The 11,100-nt window shown below is 39.1% G+C and overlaps 1 non-coding gene across 1 annotated transcript; it reads left to right on the top strand.

Moving 5' to 3' along the window:
* Positions 1-354: 354 nt before the first annotated feature.
* Positions 355-6,733, top strand: LOC113026499 (uncharacterized). The gene is made up of 4 exons (XR_013910592.1): positions 355-1,717; positions 2,039-2,118; positions 2,880-2,910; positions 3,017-6,733. It is a non-coding gene; the product is annotated as an uncharacterized LOC113026499 (transcript).
* Positions 6,734-11,100: the final 4,367 nt, after the last annotated feature.

The following is an 11,100-nucleotide window of genomic DNA, read 5'->3' on the forward strand; positions in this document are numbered from 1 at the left end:
TTGAAGGTTTGCATCAAATTTTACACTGTACAAAATTAGCTTTATACCTCAATGCTGTATATTAACACTGACACTTAGGGTCATTTAACAATGGTAAATATGCAAGGGTTTGACAGTAAAGATCATCATTGTTAACATTTTTTAATTTACGTGTCTTGATGCATGCTCAATCTTACAGGTAAGAAAATTTCCAAAGGTTGATTCTGTTCATCTGGACGTAACGTTTTCAGTGGGAGACACGTTTTGTCACTCATCCAAGTGACTTCTTCAGTCTCAGCTGACTGTTTATAAGATTAGGGAACCCTGCAGTCAGCTGAGACTGAAGAAGTCACTTGGATGAGTGACAAAGCGTGTCTCCCACTGAAAACGCTACGTCCAGATGAACAGAATCAACCTTTGGAGATTTACATGTGACATGTGAAGTTGGGCACCACAGTGGTGTGGTAGTTAGCAATGTTGTCTCACAACAATAAGGTCCTGAGATTGACTCTGCCATCTGGCTGGAGCCTTTTGTGTTGACTTCACATGTTCTCCCTGTTTTTGTGTGGGTTCCTCCTACAGTCAAAGATGAACAGTTAACAAAATCTTAGGCAGCATAATGTAAAGTATGGTTGGTTACACCGTTGTGCAATAAAGAGGATGCACGTTGTATCACAAGACAGCTGATCAGTTTGTTTCATTAGGTCATTTACACAAGGCATTTTGTAGAGGTTTATAGCACATTTGACAGTTTGTCGTCAAACAATAACTGTAATCTGGACTTTTTTTCTCAAAATAGAATTACGACTTTATTCTTAAAATGATTTTTCCCTCTAATGTGGCCCTAATACTCCTGCGTAGTGGATTGTCCCAGTTGACAGTGACAGAAATATTTTAATTTCAGACGAACCACTCTGCTTTTGTTGTATATACTTTTGGTTAAAAATAATTTATTTTGGCTCCCAAGTAGTTTTGTGTTCTGTTCTTTGTTTTGTTTTTTTTTTTAAATTCTAATTGAAATACAGAAGATATACTTTTCTTTGCTATCTAGAATACAGTAAAAAGCTTTGGGAGGGGCAGCTTTTTCCAAAGCATTTCCTGGAAACACTGTGTATGTGTGTTTGTGCTTTATTGTAGTTTGTGTTTGTGTGTGTAAGTGTGTGTATTCCCCTTCATAGCCATCTGAACAGCCAGCACAGGACCCATGAGAGCTGACGGTAAAGCATTGACTCAGTGAAGCTAATCACAGCTATCTATGTCTGTACTACACAGCAAACTACCACACAAAAGCTCATGCACACACACTCACAGAGCAAGACACACTGTTAAGGGAATAATATACTCACAAAACTGAAAAGTGTGATACAGCTTGGCTTGCATAGGGATAGTGCACACAGTGAATAAACCTTCACATCGGCTTCATGTTGTTACCATGTTTGATCTTAATGCTCAGCCACCACATCAAACCTGAGACCACTTTAAGTTTGTTGTTCAGCAGGCCTGAAATAAAACTGAAGGTTTGGTCTATAGAAGTTCCTGACAGAGAAGTATTCCCTACAGGGCTTGAGCAGCATACTGAAGATTTCTGAGGCTAAGCAAAAGAACAATGTTTGCACTTTCTCTCTATTTTGTATATTTGTGATTTTTTTTTATTTCCTCTCTGCTCCCATATGACCTGACCTGTGCCCATTCTCTCAATCAGGACAGAAGATCCCTCAGCAGAAGATGAGAAAAGAAGGTACTTTGCAGCGCCCTTGAGTGCACTTTGCTAAGACGGCTATACTTGAAATGAAATATACTTGAAATTTTTGATCGCAAAAATGTCAAATAGTTTGTTTTGCAGTATTCTCATAATAAAGTGCAAGGTTTAAACAAGTAAATGAACAATAACTCAAAAAATAAATGAATAAAATGATAAATGAATTTCATTTAGAGGTCTGTAAGTTTGATGGGATACTGGTAATGCTATTAAAAACATCCACTAAAACAAAAATCAATGCCATCTATGGTTTTTAATTGCTACTTGGTCTTTAAAACCTCTCCTCCTCTCTCCTCTCAGGAACTATGGTGGTGTGTATGTAGGTTTGCCAGCAGACCTAACGACTGTGGCTGCCAGCCAGTCCAAAGCTACACGTAAAGGTGAACTGCAGCACGCATTACGTACACGAATCTCTCACATTTAGAAGCAGAACTCAGTGTGGCGAACAGTGAACTGTTATACCGCTGACATCTGGCAGCCTCTCAGGCATCTCACCACATGAAACCACACCACCACGTGGAACCACGTTGCCAGCAGCGTCTTCGGTTTTATTTGACCTTTATTTTTACTGAATATTAATGAGAAACATTTACTTTGCTATACCCAACAGGGTACTGATATTTGCAAAGTTAAATATAGTTGACGACAATTATTCTGTCCAAAAATTGTATTTTTAATCAACATGGGCTTTACAGAGAGCCACATTTTTGTGCATATTTTAAATGTTATTCATTTTCTCTGTTTACAAAGTAAAACGTCTTTATGTATGTAAATGACTTTCTGATGGAGAAATATAAGTGATAAACTGCCATGCCTCCTGAATTAAGAGTTTAGAGTAAACTCACATCGCTCTTGCGTTTTGCGGCCCTGAGGGCTTTCTTCTCGCATACATGTCCTTGTGCTCATTGAGGTTAAATATAATAATGGATTGATTCAGTTTTGTATCCTCTGGCATGAGAAGTATTGGCTCTTGTTTTTATTGAAGCCAAGATGTTCAAACTGCTGGGTGGAGTGTGTGGGTGTTTTTCAACACAGTCTTGACTGTGAGACAAAAACACCAGAGAAGAATAAAAAAAATTTTGTCAAATAATTGTCCTATAAATATCTGAACACTGACTCAGTTGTTTCTTCCTTCTTGCAGACTAGCAACCATTCAAGGAAACGCACAAGAGGTACCTGAAATATGAAGCCTGTTTGTTCGGCTTTTAACATTGCTTATTCAGTGCAAAAGACTCATGTGAAGGCCGCTGACTCCATTTTTTTCTCTCATCTCGACAGGATCCTGCATATTAATTTACGTACAAACAGTCACATTACAAGCAAAGAGCATGTAAGCCCTCTGATTCTGCCCCACCACAGACTGAATAAAGTCTCAGGCACTAGTACTCTATGAAGATGTGGACGGCCTACAGGGGCTGGGGGGATGTTCCCTCACAGAGTAATGGGTGGCAAAGTGAAACAGAGGTGCACATCAGAGGCCTGCAAGTGGATTGTATCATCGCCCTTTACTTTGCAAATACTAGGAAAGCACTCAATCTGGGACTAGCAGCTATGGACAGCGGCACCGGACTTATCGACAGTCATCTGGATTTCTCGGTCAATTCACTGGAAATTTCTCTTTCTCAGGAGGAGACAGATGATCCAGCCAACTTACTAAATAACTGGGTGGGGGCTGACACACTCCCAACAGCCCTCTGCAATAATAATCACTGCTCAGTTATTTCTCTAAAACGCCATCAATGATTCATTGTGTGGCAGGGATAGAGTTATAGAGAGACAGAGATAAACCAGAGTTACACACACACACACACACACACACACACACACACACACACACACACACACACACACACACACACACACACACACACACACACACACACACACACGCAAAAGCAGCAAGCACATTCCTGTTAATGTATAATAATGGAACATCTCAGTGTTGTTGAAAATAGTGCTGATTGCAATCAGGGTCCTGCTGCTGCAACAGAAAAGTCTGAAATGACACTGATTTTAACAATGGCTCTAAATGTTAATAACAGCGATGAGTCAAGTCGAGGGTTTCACAGATGATGTTCCTAAATGTCCCGAGTGCAGCAGGCAGGTCGTACCTGATGTTATCACTTATCTTGGCCCCAGACTGATTATGTAACCACAACATATGAGTCATGATACTTAGAGGAGCTCTCCCCGTCCACCCGTCTCTCTCTCTCTCTTTGCGTCCTTCTCAATTGTCTGCAGGATTGTATTTTCCTGTTCCCCCTGTTTATACTGCCTTTGGCTCATTCACATAATTCTTATAATAATTTCGCTCCAGATGTAGAACTGACACAGTTTCTTCAAATCTCACAACATCCATGTATGTTACACTCAACTGAAAAAAGAGAAAAAAAAACACGTCTTAATAGTTCATATTCATTTGCAAAAAAAAATAAAAATAACAAAAAAATGTGAAGAATAGAGACAGCCGCCCAAAAAAGTGAATTCTTTTCTCTTTTGTGAAACTGCCGTTGTAGCAACTCCATTGAATTTATCATAATTCTCCTTTATACTGTATAAGCATAGTTGTTTTATGTTTGTTTGCTTTTTGTTATCTTTATATGAAATGTGTTATTATGTATTTTTTTAGACTGTCAACAAGTCCTAATGGAAAAAAAAATGAAATCAAAGATTCTTGTGTCTAACTTAGGCTTTGCTCAGTCCACTCTAAGGTTGAGATAAACTCTGCGACCCTGTTCACACTTAATGCTAAAATGCTTCTCAGGCGATTGGATCAAGATTGGACTACAGAGACACGTTGCTGTTTTATATCTGCGAATCTGTGACAATCATGTGTCTCCAGCTGTCTTTGCTACTGTTGAACACAGATGTTTCATTCCCACTCAAGTGCCAGATTTACTTTAGGTCAGCAAAGAGAACAAGAACTAATATTTGTGTACGAGTTATTCCGGCTATTGATATTGTAATTTGTGAGACAAAATGAAGGAAATGTTCTGTCTGCAACAAGGACAATGCTTCATAACAATTTTCCAGGTTGTTTCTTGTTTTAGGCAATTCAGAAAATGAAAGCATTGACCTTACAATAAATATGTGGCTCAAACCAACACAGAAAGCGCTTTGAGTAAGTGGATCAGATTGCATGATATTGATTGTTCTTTATCTTTAGCACTGTCCGTGTGTAATTTGATCGCAGAAGGTGCAATTTATAATCAAGTGTAGGCAGGGTCTATGTGTTTCTCCACCATATTGTTAAGAGATTTCTTTTTAAAGAACTTGGGCATTGCAGGAACAAATGAATTCTAATAGATGGTGTATTAGTAGATCAATTCGTTGTTGGGATCGGTCCATTTGTGAAGTTTGTTGACCTCGAGAAAAAAATACACAATATAATCAGCCTTATACTTTAACAGTAAAACCTCATCAAGCACTACGATGTTCCCAGAAAAGAAAAAACACATTACAGCTGGTCGAGCATTAAGGTCTAAGGTCATTTGTCAGCCAGACTCTTGACAGTTCTCTCCTCTAATGAATGTACAACATCTTCCACTGACCAAGACTTTAGGGGAGGGTGGAAATAGGCCAACTTTAAACACTTGAGATTCAAGAGATGTTCTGTCTGAGCTACACAAAGCTCTTTATACGCCTGTCTGTGTAGCTCTGACGGCCTCAACTGACCAGCCTCATAAAAATGAGGACTTGTTTCACCCTGCCAGCACACAAGCTTACTGTTTACTGTTTGATCAGTTTTTCTTGCGGGTGGCGCTTCACATCGACGCCCACTAGCTGCCAAGCTGCGTCGCCAGTTATCAGTCGAGCTGATACCAAGGGATTTCATGTAGTGTCTTTTAATTGCGAGCCATTTGTCTACTCACATTGTTGCAGTGTGTGCATTGTTCACCTGTTGTAGAGACAGATTATACTGCAGATACAAAGAGCTGCTTCATGTACTTTGTAGTTAATGGCAAATAATAAAAGGAGCTGAAGTGTGCCTACAGTGCCAGATCATAAATTTGATCAGCAAACCCACCTGAGACGTTGCATTTTTGCTGTCCCTTTTCTTTGATGTCTACATTTTTTCCCTACTGCTGTCCCCACCGGTGGCCTTTGGCTTTTACAGCGTGTTGTGCTGCCTGCCTCTCCCTCTTCTATCAGCCTCACGTTGCCCTTTATGGTTGTTCCTCCTGTATATGATGAATGTCACTGCCTTTGCCCTATTCAGTTAGCTTAACAGGGACAAGGGGGCAGAATGTGGATGAATATAACCGTCTGATGTCCTCTACATTAAAATGCTGCTGTAGTTGCTGCAGTACAGCGTGTTGAATGTAGTAGGGGTGGGCTGTGCTTATAGAAGATTTTTGGGGGGAGGAACTGCTATGGATGTTAAATGCTAAGCAAAGCTAGCTACCAGCAACCTGTTAGCTTAGCGTAAACTTTGGAAACAGCCTATCTTTAAAGGTCACCATTTAACACGTAACATCAAAAGTAAGATTTAAAAGGACACGTCTGTTGATACAAGCAAGAAAGGAATGAAATGCCTTTCTTCAAACTGTAATACTATTCCTTTTGTGTATTAAATAAAATTCTTACGGTTTAGTTGTATAATGATGCTGAAAATTCTGGACACCACCTGGAGTCAAAGTAGCTGTTAAATAATTTATTTATTCCAACACTAGAAAAGACCTAAAGTAGTCATAGAAAACCCTCCACCCCCCCACCAATGTCACTTCATGGTTTTGACCACTGTAAAATTTTATGAATCAAGAGGTAATAAGTGAGGTTCTTGGGTTGTTCAATGATGTTCTATGCTTAAAAAACATTTTATGGGATATTTATCATGTCTGTCTTTCACGCAAAAATAATATTTACTCATCACTCCTTTCTAAACCTAATCTATCAATGATGCTGAAGATTAAAAAAATGTGACTGCCTCTGTGCAACAAATCCACAATTTTCTGATTGAATTATCAACAATTAAAGACTTTTATATCGTCCGCACACAGCTGTGTTTATTGATTGTGGTCTTTGCTGGAACGTATCTGCCTCCTGTAATCAATAGGTTTCAGACTTGAGGGATTAAAAGTGTTCTTAGTAAATATTCCAGACATGAAGAAATAGAATAAGATTTGCTAACTGCCGTGGGCCTTTGTGCAATAAGATCAATTGCAAGTTCATCTTGATAATTGGCTGTGCTGAGATCGCATGAGGAGAGGTAAAGAAGAGCAGGCTGGGTTCACTGTCCCCTCTTCTACTGCATGCAAACAGTTTGAGCCTCTCCACTGATCACATATCATGTTCTGCTCCCGGTGCAGAAATTAGAAAATATAAGCTGTGCGTGAAAAAGAAAAAAACAGAACTTCCCTAATAAGTAATCAAGGGACATATATCTGCAGCATATAGGACTGACTCACATAGGAATAATTTTTTTTTTTTATCATATATTCCATTTTTCTCATATATTGTCATATACATAATAGCCTTCATTCACATATAAAACATCCCAAAGAAGCAGATGTGGTTCTCTGTGACATGCAGTGTTAGCTGAAATACTTTGTTACACAAGCTCTGCTAAAGAGTTATTTCTTCCAAATTACAAAGGGCAAAAATGATAAGTTCTAGTATTTACTGAACTTTCGAACTCTGTCTATTGAAAAATGTGTCCTTTGTGTTACGTCACAGACTAATTACCTTGCATTTTTTAACTTTAAGATGAACGAAATCAAATAAAAAAAATCTATTCAGTACTTAAATTGTTCTGAGACTAGAATTTCAGTCAGAGAAATCTCAGCACTGACAATTAAAAGCAAGGCCACCTACAAGACTAGGCACCATGAGAGACAGGAGAAAAAAAAATACCGTAGTCTGTATTTGGTAATATAAGTGAACAAGCTGAGTGAAACGTCCCACTCAACAGAACACCAACATCAAACACAACAAAAAGGTTTGAACAAAATTGCTCCCGTCTTTGTGTTGAGGTAATCATGTATATGTATCACGCACAGATAGAGATCTGACTCTGTGTGAACAGTGAGAGGTACGTGATTGAGAGCAGGTCCTTAATCATATCATCTGTGCATCTGGCCCACCATGAAATAGCAGCTGTTCTTTCTCAAGCTTACATTTTTTAGTAAACACTGGCATCTGCCTTTCACTTCATAGCATAATTACTCACACCTACTTGCTTGTTTAAAAAAGGAAATATTATCCGCCTAGGACCTGGCATCCACATATGTGGACATCACATTTTGGGTTATTTAGACCAAAATACTCAATTTTGCTCTACAAGGGCCTGATATCCACTGACGAGGACATTATACTGCCACTGTTCTATCAAAATTTTAAATGAGTATCCTCATTTGTGGCTCTTATTTTTCTTAAAAACAAAAATAAGGTGAAAAAAAATCTGGTAATTCTTTGTTTTTACATTCATTGGGCCCCAATCAGCCCAAATATCAAAGAGAAATTCAAAATGCATTTTTGATATATTGTGAATATTAAAAGAAATACCTCTGACAAATCATAATCACAACTTCTAAACTGCAACCCAACTGCAACTCTAACATGCCTAAAGTCTAACCTTGTGGTATCAAAATATATCCTTTTTGCCTTGGCAATCATAGAGCACTAAGTGACACACAAAAACTATTGACATTTATTCCAAAAATGTCATTTTTTAAATTTCTCTAAATCGCATAAGGCTAGCATCAGACCTAACCCTGGACCTAACAGTGTTAATTTAATTTTGCTGCAACAGCCTCTTCATTTTCTTTGTGCTTTGCACAGCAGGGCAGTAGAGGATAGCAACAGCATCAATGGCACACTTGAAAATCAAGTGTTTTTTAAGTATATTTAATTTGACCATTTTTTGTTCTCATAGCCACTGAGCAGCTGCACAGGACCAAACATTGGTTCGTTGTTACAACTATTTTGGCTCACGGCATAGACGATGGACATAGTACAGTATGTTATAAACAAATTCATGAAGAAAGGATATCTTAAGATGTGTATAGGGCCACCAGGGAGAGCAAGCCTGTAGAAACTGAGATGTAGCCTTTGATATTTTTCTTTTTTTTTGCAGCTTCATTTCGTTTCATTCGTTGCATTGCATGGTCTGACCTTGGGGTGAATTTGCTCAGCTGTCTGCTCCTGGCAACATTTGCAATTGTTCTGAATGTTCTTCAAGTGTGAATAATCTTTCTCACTGTAGAATGATGGACTTCAAATTGTTTGAAAATCACCTTATAACCCTACAAGACTGATGGAGAGCAGCAGTTGGTTGCTTAAAGTCATTCCTGCTGTTTTCCACCTTGGCACTGTGTTAATGAACTCCTGAATGTTCCAGGAAGCTGCAAAAACGTCTTCTTTAACTGAGGTCCTCACACTTGTCCTGATATATAAAACCTTAGAATTTTTAATTCCTTTTCTTTCTTTGACTGTTTTTTTGTGATCCTCAATAAAAACGAAGACAGTGATTTATTAGTAAAATGGTCCATTAGACTTGTCTCCTTTCAAAGTCTCCCTTATCTTAAAGGACAAATGCAGTAAACAGCCATATTCGATTAAATATTATGCACTGTTTTGGCACTGCTGAATTATTATTCAGACAAAAAAAATATTACTTTGCCACCTATTTGAAATTGTATTTGTAATTCATCCTTTTTACCAGTAGATGTCACTGCTGCACAGCGTTAGCTTCAATTGTGGCAACAGCAGCAAAAATCTTGTGCACTCTCACAGTACTTTTGTCTAAAATCTTTCCCTCTGTAATAGCCATGAAAAATGAGAGGTATGTCTTCCCGCCCTCAAGGCCTCTGCAGCTTCTTTGAGATCTACAAAGAGACAAAATCATTAAAGCCAGCTATCAGTTCTAACAATCTTATTCATTTAAATTGAGAGGTTTGCACTAATCTTGGCACCAAAGTTGCTAAACAAGCCCAGTACATGCAACAGGGTGCAAATTACTGTTTTGGTTGCAGAAGGGGGGGGGGGGGGTCGTACCAGCTTTCAGGGCAGTGAGGCCAATTACATACCCCCGAGTTTAACCTGAAGTGTATACAGCCAGTTTTAAGATCAATCTAGAATTTCAAAGTTTTTTATTATGTTAAGTTTTAAACTCTAAAATGGGGGACCATGCGAACAGCTACCTGGTCTTTGATTCTTTTTAAAAATCCCTGTCAAGGCCTTATGTTCTCCTGTAATATTCCAAATATTGGAGGCAAATCTCAACCTGAGATGGTGAGGTGTGAAAGCAGTTCTTTCAACTTAGTGTTAAACATCCAACTGAAGTTGGAATAGTCACAGTGCTGTCTGCAGACCTTTGTGATTTTGTGTGAAGGAGGAAAATATTTAAACCTTCATTTTTAAACCTTCATGTTTTTGCAAAGGTGCCAATAATTTGAATCTATATATATTTGTCTATTCCTTGTGTTGGAGCTATTTATTTTTAAATCATTAAAAAAAACCTGGCTTTAGACTTGCCAAAGAGCTTTATGTGCAATACAGAGTGCTGTTTTTGTCCCCTTACATTTGTGATAGATATGCTGCATCATTGTGACTTTTGATTTCAGCAAATATCATAAATTCCTCTCTTATGCAATCCTGTTCTGACACAAAGACATTATGTAAGAGCTGATGATGCTTGTTTCTTGCATCCATGGCCTGTCCCGTTTAGACATCACAGACCGTAGCCAATGAATAGTACAGTATGCTGCTTGTGTTCTGAAAACATGTCAGACCCAATGTCAAGGTCTCCCTCCTCAGCAAACTCGTAACTGTCACTCACATTTAAGTCTTAGGTTCGAGTGCCACAAAGGACATGTGATACAGTCGTCCCACTGAACTGAGTCTGACGTGTAATGCCAGGTCAGTTAGTTCAATAAGTGCTCTCCCACTTGGCCTGGACCAAAAAGTGGCACCCGAGACCCAAAGGGAGGGGATGTGGGGCGGGAGCAGAGGAAGGGAGCCTTGTCGGCTGTGTCGGCTTCGCTTTACTTTTGACTTCAGAGTGCATGTGCTTCCAATTACAGACAAAGGAGAGGCGGTCTTGTGCAGCATGTGGTTCCATTTAGAGCAGGTGAAACAATGTAGGAAAATAGATCCGTCATCCGTCGCATTCCAGAGGCCAGTGAGAATCAGCGCCAAATCATAGCAAAGCTAATCCTGAGAGGAACGACTGGGGTAAAGGCAGTTGAGGGTCCTGGAGCCAACCTCAACAAGGACATGCTCACACTGGTCAAAAGGTCCTGGAATTCAGAGAAGTATGTGAACTTGATAGATTCATCCCCTTTCATGTTACCTTGGATTTCTATTGGCTCTGCTAGTCTCCTGATCCTGAGCCGTGTTAGCAGCATGGGTCGATGGATGAC

The sequence above is a fragment of the Astatotilapia calliptera genome, chromosome 7, assembly GCF_964374335.1.
Source record: "Astatotilapia calliptera chromosome 7, fAstCal68.1, whole genome shotgun sequence".
In the NCBI taxonomy this organism is placed as follows: domain Eukaryota; kingdom Metazoa; phylum Chordata; class Actinopteri; order Cichliformes; family Cichlidae; genus Astatotilapia; species Astatotilapia calliptera.